Genomic DNA, 27,305 nt, shown 5'->3' with positions numbered 1-27,305 from the left:
GAAAGTAAAACAATATAAAAACAGTTACATAGAAACTAATAATGAATGAAAATGAGTAAAATTAACTGTTAAAGGTTAGTACTATTAGTGGACCACAATCATGTGTGCTTACGGACTGTATCCCTTGCAGACTGTATTGATATATATTGATATATAATGTAGGAACCAGAATATTAATAACAGAAAGAAACAACCCTTTTGTGTGAATGAGTGTGAATAAATGTGTGAATGGGGAAGGGAGGTTTTTTTGGTTGGTGCACTAATTGTAAGTGTATCTTGTGTTTTTTATGTTGATTTAATTTTAAAAAAAATTAAAAATAAAAAAATTAAAAAAGATACCGATAATAAAAAAAAAAAACCATACCGATAATTTCCGATATTACATTTTAAAGCATTTATCGGCCGATAAAATTGGCCTGACGATATTATTGGACATCTCTACTTCTTAATAACATTGGGTGGCAGTCCTATTATTAACTACATTCCTCCACAAAATAGATAAACACCTGTGATACATTTCTTTATTACTTAAAAGAAAACTGTTTTTGATTTTAAAAAATTTGCCCAAACATTTAATAAAGTCAAATAAAAATAAGGCAACAAGAGAAGTATCCAACACTTCTCTCTTTTTTAAAGTACCGTATTTTTCTGACTATAAGACGCAGTTTTTTTCATAGTTTTGGCGTGTGACTTATACTCAGGAGCGACTTATGTGTGAAATTATTAACACATTACCGTAAAATATCAAATAATATTATTTAGCTCATTCACGTAAGAGACTAGACGTATAAGATTTCATGGGATTTAGCGATTAGGAGTGACAGATTGTTTGGTAAACGTATAGCATGTTCTATATGTTATAGTTATTTGAATGACTCTTACCATAATATGTTACGTTAACATACCAGTTGGTTATTTATGCCTCATATAACGTACACTTATTCAGCCTGTTGTTCACTATTCTTTATTTATTTTAAATTGCCGTTCTATACCTGGTGTTAGGTTTTATCAAATACATTTCCCCAAAAAATGCGACTTATCAGTGCGACTTATATATGTTTTTTTTCCTTTTTTATTATGCATTTTCAGCCAGTGCGACTTATACTCCGAAAAATACGGTATATATATATATATATATATATATATATATATATATATATATATATATATATATATATATATATATATATATATATATATATATATATATATATATATATATATAAATATATATAGATAGATAGATATGAATATAGAAACATATTTTTTTTATCAATTATTTTTATTATTTTGAATCAATTAAAAATCGTTACAAATAAGAATCACAATTAATTGAAATTATTATTATTTTTTTAACACCAAGTACAAAACTTTTTTTTTTTTGGTCTGTGGTTTGTAAATGGCAAAGTCCGTACAATGAGGGGTTCGTAATGTGAGGTTCCACTGTAATATGGATATTATTACTATTGTTATTAAAGGTGAATAATCATTACACAAACGCTCAATGGCTTATGGACAATCCACTGTTAAGAAACAAACACAGCCAAGTTTTTCAACTGGTCTTGTTCAGATTTGACACACCTGTGCTCATCAGTCCCAAAAAGATATGTTCCGAATTTGGTGATGGTTCTGCTCAACACCTGGAAGTCACAGTGGGTTTTTATAGCGCGCATTAAGAAATTTCAAGTCGACTTATACGTTCAATAACAGCGCCACCTTGTCGGACAAAATAATAAGCGGCGGCGACATGGCAGCGATACAAGTTTTGACAAGTGTTCACATGATTACGTCCATAAATGCAGATCTTGTATTTAATTGTGCAGGTGTACCTAATGAAGAGACCAACTGTTGCATGCCGCATGTTGACACTGGTCCTGAAGAAATATCCCACGCGCGTATGACCTTATGTATTAGCTTCTGTATGTTCATTCAAATTCCTTTCAAGTGGCCTCCCGTCTAATCCAGCCTTTTCTTCTCCAAAATCCTCTTTTAATAAAGCTGAGATTTCGAACATTTCTGGACCGCTTCCAAGTCGTCTTAGCCCTCGCCCTCCGCCCCTTGTACCCTAAAATCCCACAAGAATCTCCTTATCTTCAACCAAGCTTCTCCCAGCCGAGACGCCCCGCTCCCTCCCTACCTCGACGGCCTAGTCTTGACCCCGGCCTGCTCTCTGGCCCACTTCCCCAGTCCTGACCTGCGTCCTCTTCCTCTTTCTCCGGCGTGTAATAATGAATGTTGCTGAGCGGTGATGGATGTGCACACGGAGCAGCAGAGAAGGTGACTGGAGAAAGGGTGGAAAAGAGCATCCATAAATGTCAAGCCACCGCGCCCCCCCCCCCCCCCCCCCCCCCACCTAAACATTTTAGGTCAGGCCTTCAAAACAAAAGCATGCCGGTAAAATAGCAGCTGCACCACAGTAGGAAGTCGGAATGTACAAACCCCCAAACCAGTGAAGTTGGCACGTTGTGTAAATGGTAAATACAAACCCCGTTTCCATATGAGTTGGGAAATTGTGTTAGATGGAAATATAAACGGAATACAATGATTTGCAAATATTTTTCAACCTATATTCAATTGAATAGACTGCAAAGACAAGATACTTAACGTTCGAACTGGAAGACATCATTTTTTGCAAATATTAGCTCATTGTGAATTTGATGCCTGCGACATGTTTCAAATAAGCTGGCACAAGTGGCAAAAAAGACTGGGAAAGTTGAGGAATGCTCATCAAACACTTATTTGGAACATCGCACCGGTGAACAGGCTAATTGGGAACAGGTGGGTGCCATGATTGGGTATAAAAGTAGATTCCATGAAATGCTCAGTCATTCACAAACAAGGATGGGGCGAGGGTCACCACTTTGTCAACAAATGCCTGAGCAAATTTTCAAACAGTTTAAGAACAACATTTCTCAACCAGCTATTGCAAGGAATTTACAATAAGGTTTACCAAAATAAAACACATAAACACTATCTTATTGTTTAATCCTCTTGCCAAACCCTTAAAGCAGGGGTCCCCAAACTTTTAGACTCGGGGGCCGCATTGGGTTAAAAAAATTTGGCTTGGAGCCAGGCTGTGTGTATACACTACCGTTCAAAAGTTTGGGGTCACCCAAACAATTTTGTGGAATAGCCTTCAATTCTAAGAAGAAGAATAGACTGTCGAGTTTCAGATGAAAGTTCTCTTTTTCTGGCCATTTTGAGCGTTTAATTGACCCCACAAATGTGATGCTCCAGAAACTCAATCTGCTCAAAGGAAGGTCAGTTTTGTAGCTTCTGTAACGAGCTAAAGTGTTTTCAGATGTGTGAACATGATTGCACAAGGGTTTTCTGATCATCAATTAGCCTTCTGAGCCAATGAGCAAACACATTGTACCATTAGAACACTGGAGTGATAGTTGCTGGAAATGGGCCTCTATACACCTATGTAGATATTGCACCAAAAACCAGACATTTGCAGCTAGAATAGTCATTTACCACATTAGCAACGTATAGAGTGTATTTCTTTCAAGTTAAGACTAGTTTAAAGTTATCTTCATTGAAAATAAGGACATTTCAATGTGACCCCAAACTTTTGAACGGTAGTGTATGTATATATATATGTATATATATATACATATATACATTGTCTTTATAATCCGTTTTGTCATTTAACATCAATTAACATTGATGTTCCATCCATCCATCCATCCATCCATCTTCTTCCGCTTATCCGAGGTCGGGTCGCGGGGGCAGCAGCCTAAGCAGGGAAGCCCAGACTTCCCTCTCCCCAGCCACTTCGTCTAGCTCTTCCCGGGGGATCCCGAGGTGTTCCCAGGCCAGCCGGGAGACATAGTCTTCCCAACGTGTCCTGGGTCTTCCCCATGGCCTCCTACCGGTCGGACGTGCCCTAAACACCTCCCTAGGGAGGCGTTCTCACATTTAACATTGTCACGTTATCGATGGGAAAATTCATTTTTAGACAATATGATTTGCCTGAGCGACTAGGAGACACCAAGAGTAACAAGCGGTAGAAAATGGATTAAAAAGGAAAGATTTTTTTTTTAAAAATAATAATAAAATAAAATATATTTTTTTTAAACTTGGTACTTCCTGTGGGCCGGATTTTGGATGCTGGGGGGCTGGATCCGGCCCGCGGGCCGTAGTTTGGGGACCCCTGCCTTAAAGTAACCATTGTGATAATGCAACGTAAAAGTGTTTGTTTGCGTGTTTGCTTGTGCGAATGTGTGTGTGTGTGTGTGTGTGTGTGTGTGTGTGTGTGTGTGTGTGTGTGCGTGGGTTTGTGTGTGTGTGTTGTCGGGTGGGGTGCTCGAATCAAAGGAGCCTCAGATCCTGAGCCACCTGTGTGTTATCAAGAGTGGACTGATAATCCCTCCCTGCCCTGAGTCTGCCCCTGCTGCTTCTACACACACACACACACACACACACACACACACACACACACACACACACACACACACACACACACAAACACAATTTATACATAGTTTGCGCTCCCAAGATTTACTTTCAGGCTGTGTCAGCACATTACAGCTACTGTACGTTGTATGATTATTATATGATTACATGCAGGTAGTGGACTCTGGGAAGGCAAACAATTCAGTGGTGGATAAAATCAGAATTATTATAGAAATATGCTCTAAAAGTCAAACTGGAATCCAGAAACCCCTCCAAAAAAAACGAGGCAGAGAAGAAATGAAAGATGAGTGTGCTTCTCTCCTTTCTTGTTTAGTACATTTTGTGTGTTAGTAGTTTTTCTCAAGGGTGTCAAGGATGATAAGTCCAAGAGGACAATGACAAAAACTGCAAAAGTAGAAGTAAATAAGGATTTATCACTAAAGGCCATCCAAAGTAAAGTTAAAACACATTTTATTAGAGATGTCCGATAATGGCTTTTTTGCCTATATCCGATATTCCGATATTGTCCAACTCTTAATTACCGATTCCGATATCAACCGATACCGATATATACAGTCGTGGAATTAACACATTATTATGCCTAATTTTGTTGTGATGCCCCGCTGGATGCATTAAACAATGTAACAAGGTTTTTCAAAATAAATCAACTCAAGTTATGGAAAAAAATGCCAACATGGCACTGCCATATTTATTATTGAAGTCACAAAGTGCATTATTTTTTTTAACATGCCTCAAAACAGCAGCTTGGAATTTGGGACATGCTCTCCTTGAGAGAGCATGAGGAGGTTGAGGTGGGCGGGGTTTGGGTAGAGGGTAGCGGGGGGGTGTATATTGTAGCATCTCGGAAGAGTTAGTGCTGCAAGGGGTTCTGGGTATTTGTTCTGTTGTGTTTATGTTGTGTTACGGTGCGGATGTTCTCCCGAAATGTGTTTGTCATTCTTGTTAGGTGTGGGTTCCCAGTGTGGCGCATATTTGTAACAGTATTAAAGTTGTCTATACGGTCACCCTCAGTGTGACCTGTATGGCTGTTGACCTATGTGTTGCATTCACTTGTGTGTGTGAAAAGCCGTAGATATTATGTGACTGGGCCGGTACACAAAAGCAGTGCCTTTAAGGTTTATTGGCGCTCTGTACTCTGTACGTCACCTCGCTGGTGCTGGACCTGGATAGATCTCGTCGGACTCACATCGATGCACAGCAAGGGCTCTGGAACCAGTCCTCTGGAGAGGGCCTGAACTCTCTTTAACTGTGGCGTTGCAAGCAGTGAGAGGCGACGGGCTAGGGTGACGATTCTTGTTGCGCCCTGGCTCAGAGCCTATATGTTGGTGTTTAACCCAGTAGAGGAGAAGGCAGCTTCCCTCCGCCTTATTTATCGTGGAATATGTTATATCCAGAGGATTTTAGCGCTCCTTGCACGGAATGTGAGCTGTGGAAACACACCTGGCGTGACTCGCTAATCTGCTTTTTTCTGGCGTTCCCCTCTATTTTAGGGTCACGTTATCAAACGCAATCAAAAAGGCTTCTGCATGCGTGTGCTAATTTTCAACGTCAACAAGCTCGAGCGCGGACAAAACAGACGCCACCTCGCCCTCCCCCCCGGAGGATTTAGCGCCAGCACCCAAAGGTGAAGCACATGAGTAAATGTGCATTATCACCATGAGGAAGAACGCCAACAACAACAACGGCTAATCAAACATCCTGCAAAGATGGCGGAGGACAGGAGCCAACATGTCGCTCACACGCTGCACCATCAACACTTGGCTTTTCAACTCAGGCGGCCATTTTTCCCCCTCCATGGCTGAGATGTAGCTACGGTAACCTTATCCCACAAGGGAAGCCATTCTCTTGAAGGATCACTAAATTTGGGTGTAATTTAATTCCTGCATGCCTCCTGTCCCGTAACGCGGCTACATGTCTCCAGAGTAAATAATAGCTGGGGGGTGTGGGGGTCCACATCCATTCACAAGGCTATTATGTCTTTTACAGTAGAGAAATCATAAAGAAAAGGGGCCTGTAGTAATAAATCACAACAGCTTTATTAGTTTCCTCTAATGCCCTCGTAAATTAAGTCTTGAAATGCAATTGAAGCCGGAATAAAAAAAGCACATTTTGCCTTTCACACAAAAGAGGACAATACCACACAGCAACAATTGCTGTCAACACAACAGGGCAGGAGAAATGAGTGGACCAACACTTCTCGTAGCAACATGGCCTGGGCATGACGTTAAAGTGCATCCGGCAGTGGAGGCTCCTCTATGGGGTCTTTGGGCAGTAGGAGGTTAACCCCTTTACTACTGTTACCCCAGGTGGCCCTTGGCAAAGGCCTAGTACCTGATTGCCCCCTAGCCAGGGATACGGTGAAGACCTCAACGGCGGAGCAGGCAGAAGACGGTAGATGTAAGAACGACCACAAGGGCTGCGATGGCGGAAGAAGGCACCCCCACATAGGGATGATACTCGAAACCGGTTTTCCCGGTTGTTTGATAAGAAAAGAACCGAGTCCTCGGACTCGAATCCCTTTTTGAGAACCGGTACCCGTTATCGAGACCACTATAGTAAAGGAAAAGCGTTGATTCTTTATTCGAATCCCGTCCCGACCAGAAATGCTCCGTGGGACATCACAAGAATTGACGTCACGTAGCTCAGTCATTAGGTGCAGATAGGGAAAGCAGGAAAACAATGGACGGGAAAAAGCGCTCCAAGGTGTAATAAAGTTCAAAACAAAAGCTATCGTCCATCGAATAAATTTACTGAGAGATTTTAGCAGGGTAAAACACATGACAGACACTTTTACGACCAACCGGAAACATAGCAACCAGGCTAGCGACGCACCTCCTTTACGGCAGCTGTCGCAACGTTCTTAAAACAACCGCAGCACATACATATATATACAACACATCTCCCTTTTTTAACTTTTGTTTTTCTTTCCTTGTAAACAAAAAAAAATCACACTGTATATGTGTTGTCTGTCTAATTATAAATAATGCAGACGAGGCGTGTTGGCTGAGTTCTTGACGTTTACTTTCACAGCGTGGCAACATGCAACACTTTTCGTGGCTACCGCGCATGCTCGTAACTCCCGTTGCATGCTGGGTAGTGTAGTTGTTATATTCTCTCGCTCATAACATTTTTCCTCCTATAAAGAAATAATGTTAACTCAATAAAGTGTATTTCTTTTTTTAGCTTTAACTTTTCATTTTTTTAGCATTGTAACCACATTTGCAAACAACTTTTCTCTTCATAGAAGTTTCTTTCAATAAAGAAATAAAGTACAAAAATGTCAAAGCATCATAACAAACAGTTATGTCAAATAGCAGCAGATTTGCACTTTTTGGAGAGCTGTATTATTTTCAGTTTTGTGCCCAAGGGACTGATTTTATTTAACACTATATTATTATTTATACACCTATAGTGATCACAGAGACAGCTTGTTTTTGTGTTACTGTATATATTTGTTTCTCTGAAAAATCCCACTTAATATACTTTGGGTAACAACAGTCAATATTTATTTATTTATTTATTTTTATTTTTAGGTGGGTAACAGTCAATATTTATTTATTTATTAGATTTTATTTTTTTATTATATAATAAAAGTGAGCTTTTGTTAAACCAAATATTGTGTTTTTTTTTCCATATACAACAACCTATCTGGACTCCATAAGAGAATCGATAAGGAATCGGTTCGATAAGAGGATTCGATAATAGGCTCGAACTCGATAATTCCTTATCAAACATCATCCCTACGGCCCCACATCCATGTGGGCCCAGTTATGGGGAAATAACGACCCAAGACCGCAACGGTGGAACAGGCGGAGGATGATTGCTAACCCTGTGGAGCGTCACAACGGCTGGGATGGCGGATGAAGGCTGCAGCAGAAAAGGGTCCCCAGTCGTCTTGGACTCCGTGCCACTGGACCCTGACCCGGATCTGTCAAGGATCGTGTGGTGACTGTCTGTGCACCAGTCTCCCCACGTTAAACTAAGTCACGCACAGGCATCCTCCATAAAGGGATACCCCCCTAACAGGAGGATTGTCATACTCGCTTCGAGGGACCGCCGATGATGAGCAACATGGCCGCTGAATTGTCTTCAATAAATGCCTAGTACTCTCTGCACTTGTGTAAATAAACGCTCTCAACTGGTGGGTGAGAACTTAAAAGTGGGTCACTATTAGGGGTGTAACGGTACGTGTATTTGTATTGAACCGTTTCGGTACGAGGGTTCCGGTTCGGTTCGGAGGTGTACCGAACGAGTTTCCACACGGACATATTAAGTAGCGTAACGCACGTTGTGTAAACAATGCACACCGAGGCACAACACACGACATGCTAGCAGCTAACGGGCTAGGATAGACTGACCATACGTCCTCTTTTCACTGGACATGTCCTCTTTTGCGGATCTGATTTCTTAAATGCCTCAAATGTCCGGCATTTTGAGTTAGGGTTGCGTGTATTTTCAACGTACGTTCAGGGTTAAGATGGGGTTAAAAACAAAACAAATTGTGCGCGCAGCAGCATTGGTGAGGGAGGGGCAGAGACAGAGAGAGAGAGAGAGTTATGATAAACGCGCATGCGTCGCCAGGCTCTGCTTTTTATCCATAGATTTATCAGATTTAATTTCTTATTATCTATAGCAGGGGTGTCAAAAGTGTGCCCCGGAGGCCATTTGCGGCCCACAGCTAATGTTTTAAAGGCCCACGGCACATTCTAAAAATACTATTAAAATAAACAAAAACATAACAAAAGTGAAATAAAAAAGCTTAAAGGTTAAATGTAATTTAGAAAAAGTTGCAATGTTGACTAATAAAACAAAGCTGTTTTTTTTTCTTTCAAACTGTCATTGCTCAAAACATAATATTGAATCAAAATCAATGTTATTATGAATTATTGACCTATCCAAGGTTCCCATTACTTCAGATCAAATATTCCACAAAGAAAAATATTTTTGGTGGAAGATTTTGCAAATTTGGTAAATAAATAACCCAAAAATTTATATTTTGTTGTTTTCTTACTGTACCGAAAATGAACCGAACCGTGACCTCTAAACCGAGGTACGTACCGAACCGAGATGTTTGTGTACCGTTACACCCCTGGTCACTATATTCAAAATTAGGCAAAAATATATATTTTTTTACCTAATTTATTACCTGACTTATTTTAAATTTTTCTATTTTAAAATAAAAGTCTATATTCTTTGAAAGGCACCATCGTCTTATTTTTTTTACTAAAAGTAGACTTCTATTCCTGCACCGCTGCACACAAAATGCTAAACATTCATGGAAACATGCATCCTTAATCCAACATTTGCTGTTATCACACACCAAAGTTGACCCGAAATACTGCAACTGACTTGAAATTTCTCACACAGGTACACCGTAACTTTTAGGTGTTTAGCCGAATAAATTTGAAGTTTGGTACACATCTTTACGGGACCAACAAACGTGTGTGAAATCCGAGCAAGGTTGGTTAAAAAATCACGGCCGCCATCAAGCGCAACGTCTTTGCAGGGCCAAGTTATTGAGCATCCGTCCAATCAGGGCCGCACCTCCCTAAGCGCTGCACGTAGGACCCCGTGATCCGTCGGGGGCCCCTGTTTTGCGTGAAGAAGCGCATCTAAAATGTCAAAGAATGAATGACACATTGCTTCATATGAAATGTTAAAGCAAATGTATTCCGAGCACCTTTCTGCTCCGTCACTGATAAAAACATGACGGCAAATTTACGAAAAAACATTCCCACTGTCCCCCATTGAGCGCAGCATTACATGCGTTCCCCGGTCGGAGATGTGTCAATTTATGTAATATTTGTTACTTTGCACCAAAAAAATAAAAAAATAATAGTAATTGATTTAAAAAAGTATAAAAATTGTTTTACATAAATAAAAAAAATGTTATGGCAAAGACTACTTCAATAGGAGGGGGCTCTGTGTCTAATGATAGTAAAACTTTTGTATTATTATTATTACTTTTTTGCGATGATGTCACAAAATTATGCAATATGTTGTCCTTTAATATTGCCCTTTTTTTTTTTTTTACAAAAAAAAACAATATTTACAGTGAATGTCAAAATAAATAAATTAATAAGTACAGAAGAAAGAAAAACACACATTTAAATATATATATATATATATATATATATATATATATATATATATATATATATATATATATATATATATATATATATATATATATATATATATATATATATATATAGTTATGGTTGTGTGTACATATACACACAACCATATATACATGTCCCCGCGACCTCAAGAGGGACAAGCAGTAGAAAATGGTAGGATGGATATATATACAGTATATGCATGTGAATATATTCATGTATATGTACATATATATATATATATATAACCATATTTGTCGGTATACACACATATTTGTGTGTATATATATATATATATATATATATATACAAATATGTGTGTATACCGACAAATATGGTTTTATATATATATATATATATATATATATATATATATATATATATATATATATATATATATATATATATATATATATATATAGACACACACACACAATCATATAGACATGTCCCCGCGACCCCGAGAGTGACAAGCGGTAGAAAATAGTAGGATGGATAAATGCAGCCTAGATAGGCTCCAGCACGCCCCGCGAGCCCGAACGGGACAAGCGGTAGAAAATGGTTGGATGAATGGGATATATATACATATGTTAGGTCATGTTTTTATATATTTTACATATAAAATCCCCTGACGAGCAGGGAAACTTGCGAAACAGGCTTGTAAGGATGATATAGCCTCTTGTGTTTTTTCCTGACCGAACATATATTTCGCTCTACCCCGGTATTGAGCACTGTATAACGGATAAACCACAGAAACCTTGACTATATATATATATATATATATATTAAAACTTGTATTACATATACAGTACGCTAGCATGTCTTACAACGTGTTTTGAACACAACCAATAGGGGGCGCCAAAAACGATACAAAAAAACCTCAAATAGCAAAGTAATAAGAAATAAAAATGTTAATAATTTGCACTAATGATATTAACGCGTCATTATTAGTATAAGCATATTTTTTCCCATTGAGCAATAATGAAACTGCCTCGCATATTATTTCAGGGTGGAGGGGGAGGTCGACTACATGACCTTCCCCTCTGCAGGTCCCTGTCTCATGTTGGAGCACCTGTCCACAGCTGTGACATTGGACGCCTTCGCTCCTTCGTTCCGCTTATCGCCGCCTCTGTCAGCGCCCCGACGTCCCACCGACTTGAATAGGCCATGTTCACTTTCAGACACTCTAGGTGTTTTTTCAAGGACTGAAGGAGATTTGCCAACTTAGAAACTGTCTCCAAGCAGACGCAGCAGCGTCCTTTTGTGCATTGTTGACTTGATGAATCCATCTTGCTACAGTCAAAATATGCTGCGTGTTTGTTTACGATCAAAGACACCGGTCGAGCAGGCGGACATATTTGCACTGGAGCGTTTAGAGCTTTTCTCAAAACTGTTTTTTTTATTTTTTTTACAGTCTCTCTCTGTGTGCACAGAGTTGTATCATGCTTGTCGGCACTTATGGAAGGAAAACATGTTGTGTCACTCACGACGTATAAGCACTCTCTCCTGTCATGACCTGTGTAGGGTAGCCAAACATTGGACTCAAGTAAGAGTATACTATACCGTAAATCTCAGCCTATACTATACTACTTTTTTTCTACGCTTTGAACCCTGCGGCTTTTAAAATGCTGCGCCTAAATTATGGATTTTTCTTCGCAAAAAACCCTGTATAGGTGTGTTGGTTGTGCTATGGCGCCATATTTTGGACGGCTTCGTTCACTGCAGGTGCTGCAGTGCTCTTTTGTTGAGAGCTTTGAACCGGAAGTAAAATTGCTGTTCTGTCTTCTAGCCGTCCATAGCGTTTCTACTCGTATGGATACTTTATTCATCACTCCAAGCAACGTTTGTGAGTTTTACAATATAACTAAATAATTCTTACTTACTAAATAGTCCCATGTGTGATGTCTGTAGGCGTGTTTTCATGCATATTTGTACGTGCTATTGTAATGTAATGAAGCTAGCGTCATTAGCATTAGCTAATATGCTAACACGGTTACGAGTGTCTGTGTTAGTATTATTAACTTACAATGGCGTTCTTTTTGTATCGTTTTAGTTTTGCAAATTCACCAAGTGGAGTTTTTGAGTCTGTTTTTTCTCATTAGAGAGCTAGCTTCTGCAGCTAGTGGGTCCATGACGATGACTTCTGTTTTGTTTGATCAGCCGTTTTACTGCCGTGTTACAGACGTGAAACAATTAATGTATGTAAAGAAACATTTACAAAATATTTCTGTGTCGATAACTCATTTCACAACGTATATATCTGCGGCTTATAGTCCAGTGCAGCTAATAAATGGCAAAAAAACAATCCTGAAATCTAGTGGGTGCGGCTTATATACCCGTATGCTCTATATTCCAGAAAGTACGGTAGTTACTTCAGACCTGGGGTCCGCAAACCTTGTGACTCGGCTGTGAATATTTACATGGAATTTCTCAGTTTTTCATTTTTAATAAATTTGCACAAAAAAAATAACACTTTTCACTTTTCATGATGTGGTATTAGTTGTAAAATGGATTTATTCCGTTTTGTAAAAAGGCTGTAACATGACAAAATGTGGAAAAAGCGAAGGGCTGTGAATACTTTCCGGATGCACTGCACTGGTCTGGATGTTAATTTGTGTCTTTATTACAAAAGCTTATTTTTTACACTGAATTTATGTGACTGAAATGTCTGCGTTTGAATTTTGTGAACTGAATTTCTTTGCATAAATTATACTGACAATTTCAATGACAAATAAACTGTTAGAAAAATGTGTGTGTCTAAAATTCAGTGTTTACAAATTCAGTGTATAAAAATTCAGTGTAAAAAAAAAAAAATTCTTATACACTGAATTTTCAAACCCTGAATTTTTCAACATTGAATCTTTTTAAATAAATGCTTTTACTCTGAATTTTTAAACACTGAGTTTTTTTAAACTGAATTTTTTTACCCTGAATTTTTTAACATTGAATTTTTAAACACTGAATTTTTCAACAATGTAGTTTCTTACACTGAATTGTTTTACACTGAAATTTTATACAGGCAAAATTTTTATACACAAAATTTTTTAACATTGAATTTTTTTACACTAAATTATTTTACATTGAATTTTTAAACACTGAAATTTTATATGCTGAATTTTTATATACTGAATTTTTAAACAAAACTTTTTTTTAACTGAATATTTTTAAACCCAGAATTTTTCAACAATGAATTTTTTTACACTGAATTTTTATGTACTGAACTTTTAAACACTGAATTTTAATACAAAGAATTTTTCAACATTGAATTTTTTTACACTAAATTATTTTACATTGAATTTTTAAACACTGAAATTTTACACGCTGAATTTTTACACACTGAATTTTTGACTGAATCTTTTTACACTGAATTTTTGAACACTAGATTTTTCAGCAATGAGTTTTTCTACACTTAATTTTTTTACACTGAATTTGTTTACACTGAATTTTTATATAATACATTTTCAAACCTTGAATTTTTCAACATTTAACTTTTTTACACTTAATTTTTATACGCTGAATTTTTATACAATGAATTTTCAAACCCTGAATTTTTAAACACTGAATTTTTTTACACTGAATGTTTAAACACTGAACGTTAAAACTACCATTTTGCTAACAATTTTTTTTCAATGGAGTTGTCAGCATTATTTGATGTAAACAAAAAAATCAGTTCACAAAATTGAAATGCTAAAAATTCAGTTACATAAATTATCTTTAGTAGTACAGAGACAAAATAACCTCCATACAGACCCGACGTGCATGTGAACCATTTTTCAATCAAGTGTGACCTTTGACCTTCTAACCGTGCACCTCAGCAGGCTCCACCTGAAACTTCCCAGCAGACCACCGGGAGGGTCTATCTATGGTCGGCATCAGCTCTCACCTTGGTGTCTCTAGCTAATCTCCTGTCGGGGGGACCAGAAGGCCTCGCCAGGACCCCCGGTGGAATGTGACGAGTCACGTGACCCTCCCTCCCCGCATGCCACTCTGTGTGCACACATTTTAAAAACGGAGGATATGAGACGCAATAGTAGCTGACCCGGGTCACATAAAAATGGCGGAGGCGTGTCTGACTTACGACGTGATCCACTGTAAGAGTAGGAGGCCTGTTTCTCGGAATAAATCGCCGTGACCGACAAATGTGTGGGGAGTGAAACGCATCGTTTATAAATCAGAGAGACTTGGTGCATGACAGGAATCCATTTTGGGAAGGCGGGGCATGACGGTCCACCCCCCACCCAGCCCAGGAGGATGAGTAAAATCATATGTGCCTTTGGATCGTGCACGTGTGTTTGCTCAAGTGTCTGTGGAAGTGGAGGTGGAGGCAGGGGGGGGGGATGCAAAGAAGATGGCAGCTATGTCAATAACAGGCCCGACCTTTGCCTCTCGCCCTATTAGACCCCCACCGCCCTCATCCAGATGTGCCTCCTCATCCTCGCCATCAAAAATGCTGTTTTCGCTGCCTTCTAGGACCCTTTTTTTTTGGCAGAGTTGCACATTTTGGAACAAAAATTATGCATTTTTAAATGAACTCTCCTTTTTGTATAATATAATTGATACAGAGCAGCTCTTCAATTGGAATGAGCACCAGAGGAAGACTCTGCTCGATAAGCAGGTCACATGACCAGCTCTCAAAGACAATGATAACGTCAACAAATGTCAAGCGTCACGTGCAGGCCACTTTAGTATGGAGGGTCGAATGGGACAAAAATTACATGAAGAAATAACTCTTTAAAAAATCACTTTAAACGTGTCATTAATCATTATAATTGGAATTTAATAAACAAATGTGCTATTTAATATGTCATCCATTTTTTTTTGTGAAATTACAATAAATAATTCAATGATTTAATTATTTGTAATTTTACATCAAATTAATTAATGACACATTTAGACATTTAGTGTAAAATTACAATAAATCATTTATTAATTTAATTATTTGTAATTTTACACTAAATAAATTAATGACACATTTAATAAGACATTTACTTTAAAAATACATTAAATAATTTAATCATTTGTAATTTTGTATCAAGTACATTATTGACACATCTAATAACACATTTAGTGCAAAATTCAATTCAATTATTTATTAATTTAATTATTTGTAATATTACATCAAATAAATTAATGACACATTTAGTGTAAAATTACATTACATAATTTTATTATTTAACTATTTGTAAATTTACATCAAATAATATAATGACCATTTAATAATACATTTAGTGTAAAATTAAAATAAACAATTTATTAATTTAATTTTTTGTGATTTTACATCAATTAAATTATTGACACGTTTAATAACACATTTAGTGTAAAATTACATTAACTAATTTAATTATTCGTAATTTTACATCAAATAAATTAATGACACATTTAATAACACATTTAGTGTAAAATTACATTAAATAATTTAAGTTGTAATTTTGCATCAAATAAATTATTGACACATTTAAATAGACATTTAGTGTAAAATTACATCAAATAATTTAATCATATAAATATTTTTAATTTTGTATCAAATAAATTAATGACACATTTAATAACACATTTAGTCTAAAATTAAATTAAATGATTTAATCATTGAATTATTTGTAATTTTACATCAAATAAATTAATGACATTTAATTACACATTTAGTGTAAAATTATGTTCAATAATTTATTAATTTAATTATTTGTAATGTTACATTAAATAAATGAATGACAAACATTAATAAGACATTTAGTGTAAAATTACATTAAATAATTTGATCATTTAAAAATGTGTAATTTTGTATCAAATAAATTATGACACAGTTAATAACACATTTAATGTAAAATTACATTACATAATTTTATCATTTAACTATTTGTAAATTTACATCAAATACATAAATGACCCATTTAATAATACATTTATGGAAAATTAAAATAAACAAATGATTCATTTAATTCTTTGTGATTTTACATCAATCAAATTATTGACACATTTAATAATACATTTAGTGTAAAATTACATCAAATAATTTAATCATTTAAATATTTGTAATTTTGTATCAAATAAATTAATGACACATTTAATAACACATAGCTATGCTAGTGTTGCTATGGTTTATGTTCTCCTGTCTCACTTCTAAATATTATGTTGTTGCATGTGCTATATGCATCTATTATGTTGAAAAAGTGCAGAGTAACAGTATTTGTGTAAAAAATGGGTCAAGTGCGGTCGACAATTACACTTATTTGAGACACACACTCTGTCTGTGACAGGTGTGGACGGACACAGCTTATTAGCACTAAAGCTACAGACGCACACAAGGTTGTGTTCCCAGTAGGATTAGGCCTTCCTGGAATGAATGTTATTAATATTACGACTTGCATCGACAAGAATCTATTGACCCAAGACAAAGTGGAAGTGGGAACACAAGAGCATTGGTCGCACTTCACTAATGAAGATGGAACTTTACAAGAAGAGTTGCAAGGAACTAAAAGTTTCATCATCTGGTTGTAATCAGTCTCTTTCAACATTAGCTCAACTTTTCCTGGTGTGCAACAATCTGCCAGAGACTCTCCATCTGGCTCACACCTTCACTTTCATCACACATTCCTCTCCAACACACACACACACACTCACACACAAACACACACACACACACTTGTATTTCTTACCTTCTTGGGACCTCCGAAAAACGCCTGCCTCTTTAGGACCACCCTTTCTAGAAATATAAAGATGTGTATTTACAACATGAATAATATATACATACTATGCAAATATAAAACAGGTTGTTGTGAAAAATGAGTTGGAATTTCACAAGAAAAAGGTCACAATTTCACAAGAAAAACGTAATATTTTGGCAGTATTATAATAAAAGTCGTCATTTTCCTCAACGCAAGTCAAAATTGTACAAGAAAAACTGAACATTTGTGCAATATTATGATAAAAGTTGGAATTTTACTCAACAGTCGCAATTCTACAAGAAAAGCTTAACCTTTTGGCAATTTTATGAAAAGAGTTGTAATTTTACTCGACAAAAGTCACAATTTTATCAGAAAACGTTAACATTTTGGCAATATTATAATAACGATCGAAATTTTACTCAAAAAATTTCACTATTTTACAAGAACAACAAAAAAATTGGCAATATCGTCAGAATATTGTAGTTCCACTGTTAGACACCGGCATCGGAGCCAAGCGTGCAGTTTTTAACCAGGTTTTAATGTACATAGATTTTATCAAAGTTTTCTCCAGCAGGACGTGACTTTTCAGTCACCTCCGTATGCTCTCTCCCCTCCTGTTCCCGGCCGCTTACTGTTAAAGACAACAGATGATTAGATCATTCGTACCACCTGGGAGATCTAATCACCTGTCCAGCTGTGTCTCGCCGTCAGCACTGCCACGCCCCCGTCTGATGGTGCTCTGTCCTCAGCACCATGGACAGAGGCGGTGACCTCCGCTCCTGCAGGCAGCGCTGGCCACACCTCCCTCCACAGTTTTATTTTTGTTCAATTCTACAGAACAATATTTATTTCTTAGATATATATGTTTTTTAAGTCTTATGCTTTGTGCCTGTTCAAACCTCACTGTAGGCTTTCTATGGTCATGTTAGCTATAAACTAAACAACGCTGATGCTAGCCCACAATTTTGGTCTTTTTTTTTTCCAAATAAAATCTGATAAAGAACCAAATCGTTAAGCTGAATTCAAAGTGGAATCGGAACCGGAAAAATCTTATCAACTGCCGTCCCCAACTGTTATACTTTCTTCTCTCATTGCTGATGCCCACTATAGTATCTATGTTGCTGTAAGTTACATTTCTTGTTCTATGGTTACCGTCAACTTATTTTAAAAAAAATTCTATTTACCATAAATTCTGGACTATAAGCCGCTACTTTTTTCCTACGCTTTGAGTCCTGCGGGCTATTAAACGGTGCGGCTAATTTATGGATTTTTCTTCGCTGATGGCCATAATGCAAATAGTAAAAAAAATTATTAAAAAATTATTATTGTCTGTACTATGGCGCCATCTTTTGGAGTTCACTTAACGCAGGTGCTGCATTGCCCTTTTGTTTAGACTGAGCTTTCAACCGGAAGTACAATTGCCGTTCTGTCTAATACTACTTGCACTGTATGCATCATGCACTTTGACCCCTCCCTCTTAGGACTGCAGATGTAAAATTAGCTAACATATAGAACATGCTATACGGTTACCAAACAATCTGTCACTCCTAATCGCTAAATCCCATGAAATCTTATACGTCTAGTCTCTTACGTGAATGAGCTAAATAATATTATTTGATATTTTACGGTAATGTGTTAATAATTTCACACATAAGTCGCTTCTGAGTATAAGTCGCAACCCCGGCCAAACTATGAAAAAACTGCGACTTATAGTCCGGAAAATAGACTAGACTTAGACTTCCTTTTTATTGTCATTCAAATTTGGACTTTACAGCACAGATAAGAACGAAATTTCGTTACATAAACTCATGGTAGTGCAGGATAAAAAAGCAATAAGGTGCATATATAAATAAATAAATATATATAAATATATATATAAACTAAATAAATATATATAAATAAATAAATAGATTACTGTACAGATAAATATATTGCACTTTTACACATGCGTCCACGTTTATGGATGTATGTTATATTGTCTTTTTTATTCCAGCGAGTTAATCCATTTTGGGGGGAGTTGAGGGGATAATTTAATTATGATGCGTTCAAGAGTCTTACGGCTTGAGGGAAGAAGCTGTTAAAGAACCTGGAGGTTCTGCTTCGGAGGCTGCGGAACATCTTTCTAGAGTCCAGCAGTGAAAACAGTCCTTGGTGGGGGTGGGAGGAGTCTTTGCAGATTTTCTGAGCCCTGGTCAGGCAGCGGTAATGAATAATGAATTTTCACATGAATTAAGCTTTTAACCATTACAAGCTACAGCTCTTATTTAAATACAAAATAATGACATTTTCCCGTTTTGTTTTAAATGAAATGAACCACTCGTTTTACAATAAATAAACCATTTTATGGCAAGGCATCTGACGTTTCGTCCTGGATAGGGCTGCAACTGACGATTCATTTGATAATCGATTAATCTGTCGATTATTACTTCGATTAATCGATTAATAATCGGATAAAAGAGACAAACTACATTTCTATCCTTTCCAGTATTTTATTGGAAAAAAACAGCATACTGGCACCATACTTATTTTGATTATTGTTTCTCAGCTGTTTGTACATGTTGCAGTTCATAAATAAAGGTTCATAAAAAATTAAAATTAAAAATTTTTTTAAAATAAAATTTAAAAAATGTAAATTAAAAATTAAATTGCCTCTGTGCATAGCATAGATCCAACGAATCGATGACTAAATTAATCGCCAACTATTTTTATAATCGATTTAATCGATTAGTTGTTGCAGCCTTAATCCTGGACAATATTCATGACAAATTTGTGCTTTGTTTTGAAGATGTGCTATTTGGATTTACACTGTTTGAAAAACAATTTGGAAAAGGAATTTTACCTTTGCAACCTCATTATACTATTGGCTAAGCTTTACATTCATAAATGTAAGTTTCTCAATACCACTGTTTTTTGATGATGCTGTGTTCCAAATGAAAGTTATTTACTGAAATTGAGTGAGCCTATGCAGTGCCAGAGTTTGGTCCGCATTGCCGGCAGTAAGTCGGACACGTTTCCAGTGAGAGTTGGACTCCGCCAAGGCTGCCCTTTGTCACCGATTCTGTTCATAACTTTTATGGACAGAATTTCTAGGCGCAGTCAAGGTGTTGAGGGGATCTGGTTTGGTGGCTGCAGGATTAGGTCTCTGCTTTTTGCAGATGATGTGGTCCTGATGGCTTCATCTGGCCACGATCTTCAGCTCTCGCTGGATCGGTTCGCAGCTGAGTGTGAAGCGACTGGGATGAGAATCAGCACCTCCAAGTCCGAGTCCATGGTTCTCGCCCGGAAAAGGGTGGAGTGCCATCTCCGGGTTGCGGAGGAGACCCTGCCCCAAGTGGAGGAGTTCAAGTACCTCGGAGTCTTGTTCACGAGTGAGGGAAGAGTGGATGGTGAGATCGACAGGCGGATCGGTGCGGCGTCTTCAGTAATGCGGACGCTGTATCGATCCGTTGTGGTGAAGAAGGAGCTGAGCCGGAAGGCAAAGCTCTCAATTTACTACGTTCCCATCCTCACCTATGGTCATGAGCTTTGGGTTATGACCGAAAGGACAAGATCACGGGTACAAGCGGCCGAAATGAGTTTCCTCCGCCGGGTGGCGGGGCTCTCCCTTAGAGATAGGGTGAGAAGCTCTGCCATCCGGGGGGAGCTCAAAGTAAAGCCGCTGCTCCTCCACATCGAGAGGAGCCAGATGAGGTGGTTCGGGCATCTGGTCAGGATGCCACCCGAACGCCTCCCTAGGGAGGTGTTTAGGGCACGTCCGACCGGTAGGAGGCCACGGGGAAGACCCAGGACACGTTGGGAAGACTATGTCTCCCGGCTGGCCTGGGAACGCCTCGGGATCCCCCGGGAGGAGCTGGACGAAGTGGCTGGGGAGAGGGAAGTCTGGGCTTCCCTGCTTAAGCTGCTGCCCCCGCGACCCGACCTCGGATAAGCGGAAGAAGATGGATGGATGGATGGATGTATATATATATATATATATATATATATATATATATATATATATATATATATATATTGCATTCTATTTTAGTTACTTTGAATTTACAACCCCCTTGTGTACTGTTTTTGTACTGTTTTTGTTCTTACTCTGATTATTATTTCTCAACTATTTGTAAATGTCGAAAAACTTATAAATAAAGGTTTATAAAAAATTAAAAAAATTAAATTAAAATAAATAAATAAACCATTAGTCTCCTCCTACCTTCTTCAGCTTCCGAGGGCGCTAAGTTAGCTCAGCTTGTTAGCATATCTTCCACACACAGCTCGTAGTGACTCTCCTTAAATGTGACATATAAACAACACAAACACGAAGCACAATAAAATAACCTCTCACAAATGTTCACACAGAATATGACAAATAAATATTTCTTAGCATGTTTTACCAGTCCTGGAGTAACGTGAGCAATGTGCTGTTGATATCGAATGCGACGGGAGCAGGAAGTCAAATGTCAGTAATAAAGGAAGTAACAGAATAAGAGTGGGCTCTTCAAAATAAAGGCACAAAAAAAAAAAACGTAAAGTGACAGAACTGCATTTTGCTCATGAACAAAATTTGCTGCCATTGACAACTTGACACTTTGAATTGTTTTTGACTCTGGAGCGCAGTTGTAATTTGAGTCGTTCACTATCTCGATTCCTGGCACTTCCAGAAGGACGTGTTGAATACTTACACCCCTGCGGGCCTCATTGTGGGATTACCGTCTCGATATCTCCTCATCAGGCCTCACCTGGTTGCGGCACCTGAAATCTGCAAAGTTTGGATGCGGGTAAAGGACGCTTAGCCCCTCGGCATTGTGGGAAAACGTCCAAAGAATAATGCGCGGATGATGGAACGCTTCCCTGCCTCTTGCAGATAAGAGGCGGGGAAGTGAATGTGTGATGATTAAAGCCTGCCGTCCAACCTGCAGCTGCTGTGAGTGTGCGTGTGTGTGTGTGTGTGTGTGTGTGTGTGTGTGTGTGTGTGTGTGTGTGTGTGTGTGTGTGTGTGTGTGTGTGTGTGTGTGTGTGTGTGTGTGTGTGTGTGTGTGTGTGTGTGTGTGTGTGTGTGTGTGTGTGTGTGTGTGTGTGTGTTCTTGTATTTTTACCCTTCTTGAGACATCAACAAGGAAAAGTACCTTCCATATGAGGAGGTGTGAACAAGTTAGGACATAAATCATGGTCCCGATACGGAAAACCCATCCATCCATCCATCCATTTTCTACCGCTTGTCCCTTTTGGGGTCGTGGGGGGTGCTGGAGCCAATACGGAAAACCATTGCATCTAATAGAGAATGTCTCATTTGCACCCCTGGTGGTGAAATCTATCAAAATGAGGGTGGTCCCAAAAAGGAGGGATTTTTCCAAATTGACTGTGTGTGGGTTTTAGAAGTGCTCCCCCTCTGGTCAACATATGAAATAACAAGTGTGTGTAAAAATTTGAAGTGCTCCCCTTCTGGCCAACATATGTAATAACAAGTGGGTGTAATATCATTTAAGTGCGCCCCCCTTGGCCAAAATAAAAAAATAAAAAATGTATATAGAGACATACTGTAATAACTTGAAGTAAATAATGAAGATTAAAAAACAATTACAAACAAAAAATAATTTTAAAAAATAATTAAAAATTAACTAAAAGCAGTCTTTCTGTCACAATGTGTCGACTTTTTTTCTCATATTCTTTCTGTTTTTGTAATATTGCAATATTTTTTCGTAAAACTATTACTTTTTAATGTAAAATTCTTACTTTTTAATGCAAATTGGTGACGTTTGCCATATAAAATCCAGAATTTTATCACAATATTGCCAATTTGGTTTGTTTGTAAAATTGTAAAAATTTTGGAGTAAAATTACGACTTTTGTCATAATTTCGCCAAGTAAAATTGCGATTATTGTTATAATGTTGCCAACATTTTAAAGTTTTCTTATGAAATTGGGACTTTTGTCAAGTAAAATTACGACTCTTTTAATAAAATTTCCAAAATGTTACGCTTTTCTTGTAAAATTGCGACTGTTATTGAGCAAAATTCTAACTTTTATCATAATATTGCACAAATGTTGAGTTTTTCTTGTAACATTTTGACTTGCGTTGGGTAAAATGACGACTTTTATTATAATACTGCCAAAATTCTAAATTTTTTCTTGTGAAATTGTGACCTTTTTCTTTTGAAATTCCAACTCATTTTTCACAACAAGTTTTTTTTATATTTGCATAGTATGTATATATTATTAATGTTGTAAATACACATTTTTATATATCTAGAAAGGCTGGTCTCAAGAAGGTAAGAAATACAAGAATGTGTGTGTGTGTGTGTGCGTGTGTGTGTGTGTGTTCTTGTATGTCTACCCTTCTTGAGACATCAACAAGGAAAAGTATCTTCCATATGAGGAGGTGTGAACAAGTGATGACATAAATCATGGTCCCAATACAGAAAACCATTGCATCTAATAGAGAATGTCTCACTTGCACCCCTGGTGGTGAAATCTATCAAAATGAGGGTGGTCCCAAAAAGGAGGGATTTTTCCAAATTGACTGTGTGTGGGTTTTAGAAGTGCTCCCCCTCTGGTCAACATATGAAATAACAACTGTGTGTAAAAATTTGAAGTGCTCCCCTTCTGGCCAACATATGTAATAACAAGTGTGTGTAATAAATTGAAACGCGCCCCCTTTGGCCAAAATTTAAAAAATATATATGTATATAGAGACATACTGTAATAACTTGAAGTAAATAATGAAGATTAAAAACTAATTACAAACAAAAAATTTAAACCATTTTTTATTAACTAAAAGCAGTCTTTTTCTCACAATGTGTCGACTTTTTTCTTATAAAATTGGGAACAGTTTCTCATATTCTTTCTGTTTTTGTAATACAATATTTTATCGTAAAATAGTGCTCCCCCTCTGGTCAACATATGTAATAACAAGTGTGTGTGTAAGAAATTTAAATGCACCCCCTTTGGCCAAAATTAATTTAAAAAAAATAAAAAAAATATCTATATAGAGACATAAAAATAAATAAATGAACTAAAGGCAGTATTTTTCTCACAATGTGTTGACTTTTTTCTTATAAAATTAGGAACAATTTCTCATATTCTTTCTGTTTCTGTATAATTTTCTTGTAAAATTATTACTTTTGCATGTAAAATTATTACTTTTGCATGTAAAATTATCACTTTTACATGTAAAATTATTACTTTTTTATGAAACATTATTACTTTTTAATGCAAAATGGTGACATTTGTCATATAAAATTCTGACTTTTATCACAATATTGCCAATTTTCGTTGTTGCTCTTGTAAAATGGTGACATTTTTTGGAGAAAAATTATGACTTTCGTCATAATTTTGCCAAGTAAAATTCAGATTATTATTATAATATTGCCAACATTTTAAAGTTTTCTTATAAAATTGGGACTTTTGTCGAGTAAAATTACGACTCTTTTCATAAAATTGCCAAAATGTTAAAGCTTTTCTTGTAAAATTGCGACTGTTATTGAGCAAAATTCCAACTTTTATGATAATATTGCACAAATGTTGAGTTTTTCTTGTAACATTTTGACTTGTGTTGAGTAAAATGACGACTTTTATTATAAAACTGCCAAAATTCTTAAACATTTCTCGCGAAATTGTGACCTTTTTTTTCACAACAAGCTTTTTTATATTTGCATAGTATGTATATATTATTAATGTTGTAAATACACATCTTTATATATCTAGAAAGGGTGGTCCTAGAGAGGTAGGCATTATTTGGCGGTCTCAAGAAGGTAAGAAATACAAGAATGTGTGTTTGTGTGTTTGTGTATGTGTGTGTGTGTGTGTGTGTGTGTGTGTGTGTGTGTGTGTGTGTGTGTGTGTGTGTGTCTGTGGTGTTGGCAAAGATAGCTTCCAGCAGCATGAATGAGGCCAGTCTAAAGTTGTGTGTGCATTCAAGTGATTATCGTCCTGGCCAGCGCGTTGGCATGTCGGACATGAGCCCGAGCAAACAGCCGCCACACACACAGAGGCCACCGTAGTCGCCCACTGTGGTCAAGTATTAGTTTCATGTCGGCGGAATTTATTTGATTATGGAATAGCACTCGGACACCGCCGTAGCCCCGTGCCAGCTTCTCTATTTGTGTGCCGGCCCTGTAAGAGGTGTGTGTGTGTGTGTGTGTGTGTGTGTGTGTGTGTGTGTGTGTGTGTGTGTGTGTGTGTGTGTGTGTGTGTGTGTGTGTGTGCGTGTGTGTGTGTGTGTGTGCATTCCACAGAAAGTGGATCAAAGCGTCTGACACCCCAGGCCGTGTCGTCCTGAGGGAGCCGACTGTCAGATCTTGGATCAGAGATCAGCGGCGTCTCGTACACCCTGGATCCCCCCACCCCCGAGTCCCCACATCGGGCCCCCCCCTTCCAGTCCCCACTCCTCCACACTCTGTGGGGTCCGTCACAGCCAGTTGGAGCTCAGCCAGAGGCGCTGATCAACGATCAGATCAGTCTGAGCAGCCCAACTACAAAGATATTGTTGCTTATTGTCAACATTAAAATGGGCGTGGTCAGTGGGCCAAGCCCCGCCCACCACTTTGCTAAAGGCCCTCACAAATCAGCTTAGCTGCAGCATTCTGCTTTCCTGGAAGCATTGGCGTTGTTAGGCCTATTTTAGGGGGGCTCAAGCCCCCCTAAAATGTTCTTATGCCCCCCTAAATAATTTGGTGTTGAAAAAAAAAAAAAAAATCTTTTTTTTTTTTTTTTTTTTTTTTTTTACAAATACATGCCAACACATTCATTATAAAGTGGCCCGAATATGAGTTTAAATAAATAATCATATAACCTGTCATTATTCACTCAGTTCCCCCTCACTTCATAGTGTAAGGTAGAGAGTCCCTTTAGTGCGTCGGTATCCAATCCATTCCACTTGTTCATATAGAAAATGCCCACATCACTCAAAATCCAGTCCGCATTTTCTATGCGACCTTGCTTGCGGTCCTGCAGGTGTACGAAGCACATTAGCACACAGCACTGCAGAACAAGAACCTTGTGTGTGCAATTGTAAATAATTTAGTTTTTAAGTTTTGTGTTTCTTGTAGAATCTATATAAAGTAATATACATTAGCCTATTGTTAAAATAATGAAAAAAAAACATCATTAAATATATTTGTTTTATTGTATTGTTACATTAATAGCTGTTGTATTATTATTGGATGGCTTGTTAAACATTTCATAGGATTTTCAGAGGGTGGAAAAACCAAGACATTTAATATAAAATGTAAAATGAATAAATACATAAAAAGAAAAAGAAAAAAAATGGTTAAACGCCATCGTCCCGGGGAGCATTTAATTTCGTCCCGTGAATTTTTTAACCATCCCCGGGACGACGGGACTACGTTAATCTCAAGCCCTGGAAGTTACAATTTTATTGTTTGCATTATTTGTTTCAGCATTGCACTTTGAAGATGGTCCCTCAGCTCTTTGACAGCTTTGGCTCTTTTTCAGATCAGCAGACGGACTTTAAGTCTTTCTTATTTACAGTATATATAGAAGTTTCTCATTTCTATTCAGACTTCCATATATATTTAATTTCCTTAACGGCTTGCCATAATATATATATATATATATATAAATATATTATATACAAGCCAAATATCCCGATCCAGGTATTACTTTAATTCAAGTAATTAAGTAATATTTCCAGGGCTTGAATTTACAACCATTTTAGTCACATATGTGCCCAAAATGTAATCTGTGCAACTTCAAAATATTTGGGAACAAACAATTATTGTATTGTGAGCTAAAGTGGTGGCATTAGCTTCTATGTTGTGAAGTAATAACATAGAGGCTAATGCCATGACTTTCATTGTGTTTCAGTGTATCTTGAAGGATCATGCAAGTCATTGTTTCTTGTTGATGCTGTAAACAAAATGTCACTGTGCAAACTGTTGTTGTACTGAACACACATTGAAAATAAACCCACTGAAATAATAATAATAACAATGATTAATTTCTAAGTCTTGTTAGCCGTCTGTGAAGTTTTGTGCTCGTGCGCTACGGTCGCTCGCATCCTGTGCATCTCCTGGGGGCGAAGACCCCCCTGTCCTTAAAAGCTAGTGACGCCCCTGCCTGGAAGTATTCAAAAACAGCCGTGTGAACAACATACCCAATCA

The 27,305-nt window shown here is 37.3% G+C and overlaps 1 long non-coding RNA gene across 2 annotated transcripts in view; it reads right to left on the bottom strand.

Annotated features, from left to right (window-relative positions):
* Positions 1–21,626, bottom strand: part of LOC133643358 (uncharacterized) — an 86,816-nt gene extending 65,190 nt beyond the window's left edge. For both annotated transcript variants that reach the window (XR_009824671.1, XR_009824670.1), the window contains exons 1-3: positions 21,580–21,626; positions 21,399–21,474; positions 17,192–17,238 (exon numbers count right to left, since the gene is read on the bottom strand). This is a non-coding gene — a long non-coding RNA (uncharacterized LOC133643358). The remainder of the gene's footprint in view (positions 1–17,191; positions 17,239–21,398; positions 21,475–21,579) is intronic.
* Positions 21,627–27,305: the final 5,679 nt, after the last annotated feature.

This window comes from Entelurus aequoreus, linkage group LG26 (genome assembly GCF_033978785.1).
Source record: "Entelurus aequoreus isolate RoL-2023_Sb linkage group LG26, RoL_Eaeq_v1.1, whole genome shotgun sequence".
Classification (NCBI taxonomy): Eukaryota; Metazoa; Chordata; class Actinopteri; order Syngnathiformes; family Syngnathidae; genus Entelurus; species Entelurus aequoreus.
The sequence above is the reverse complement of the archived record's forward strand: the minus strand, read 5'-3'. Positions and strand labels throughout refer to the sequence as shown.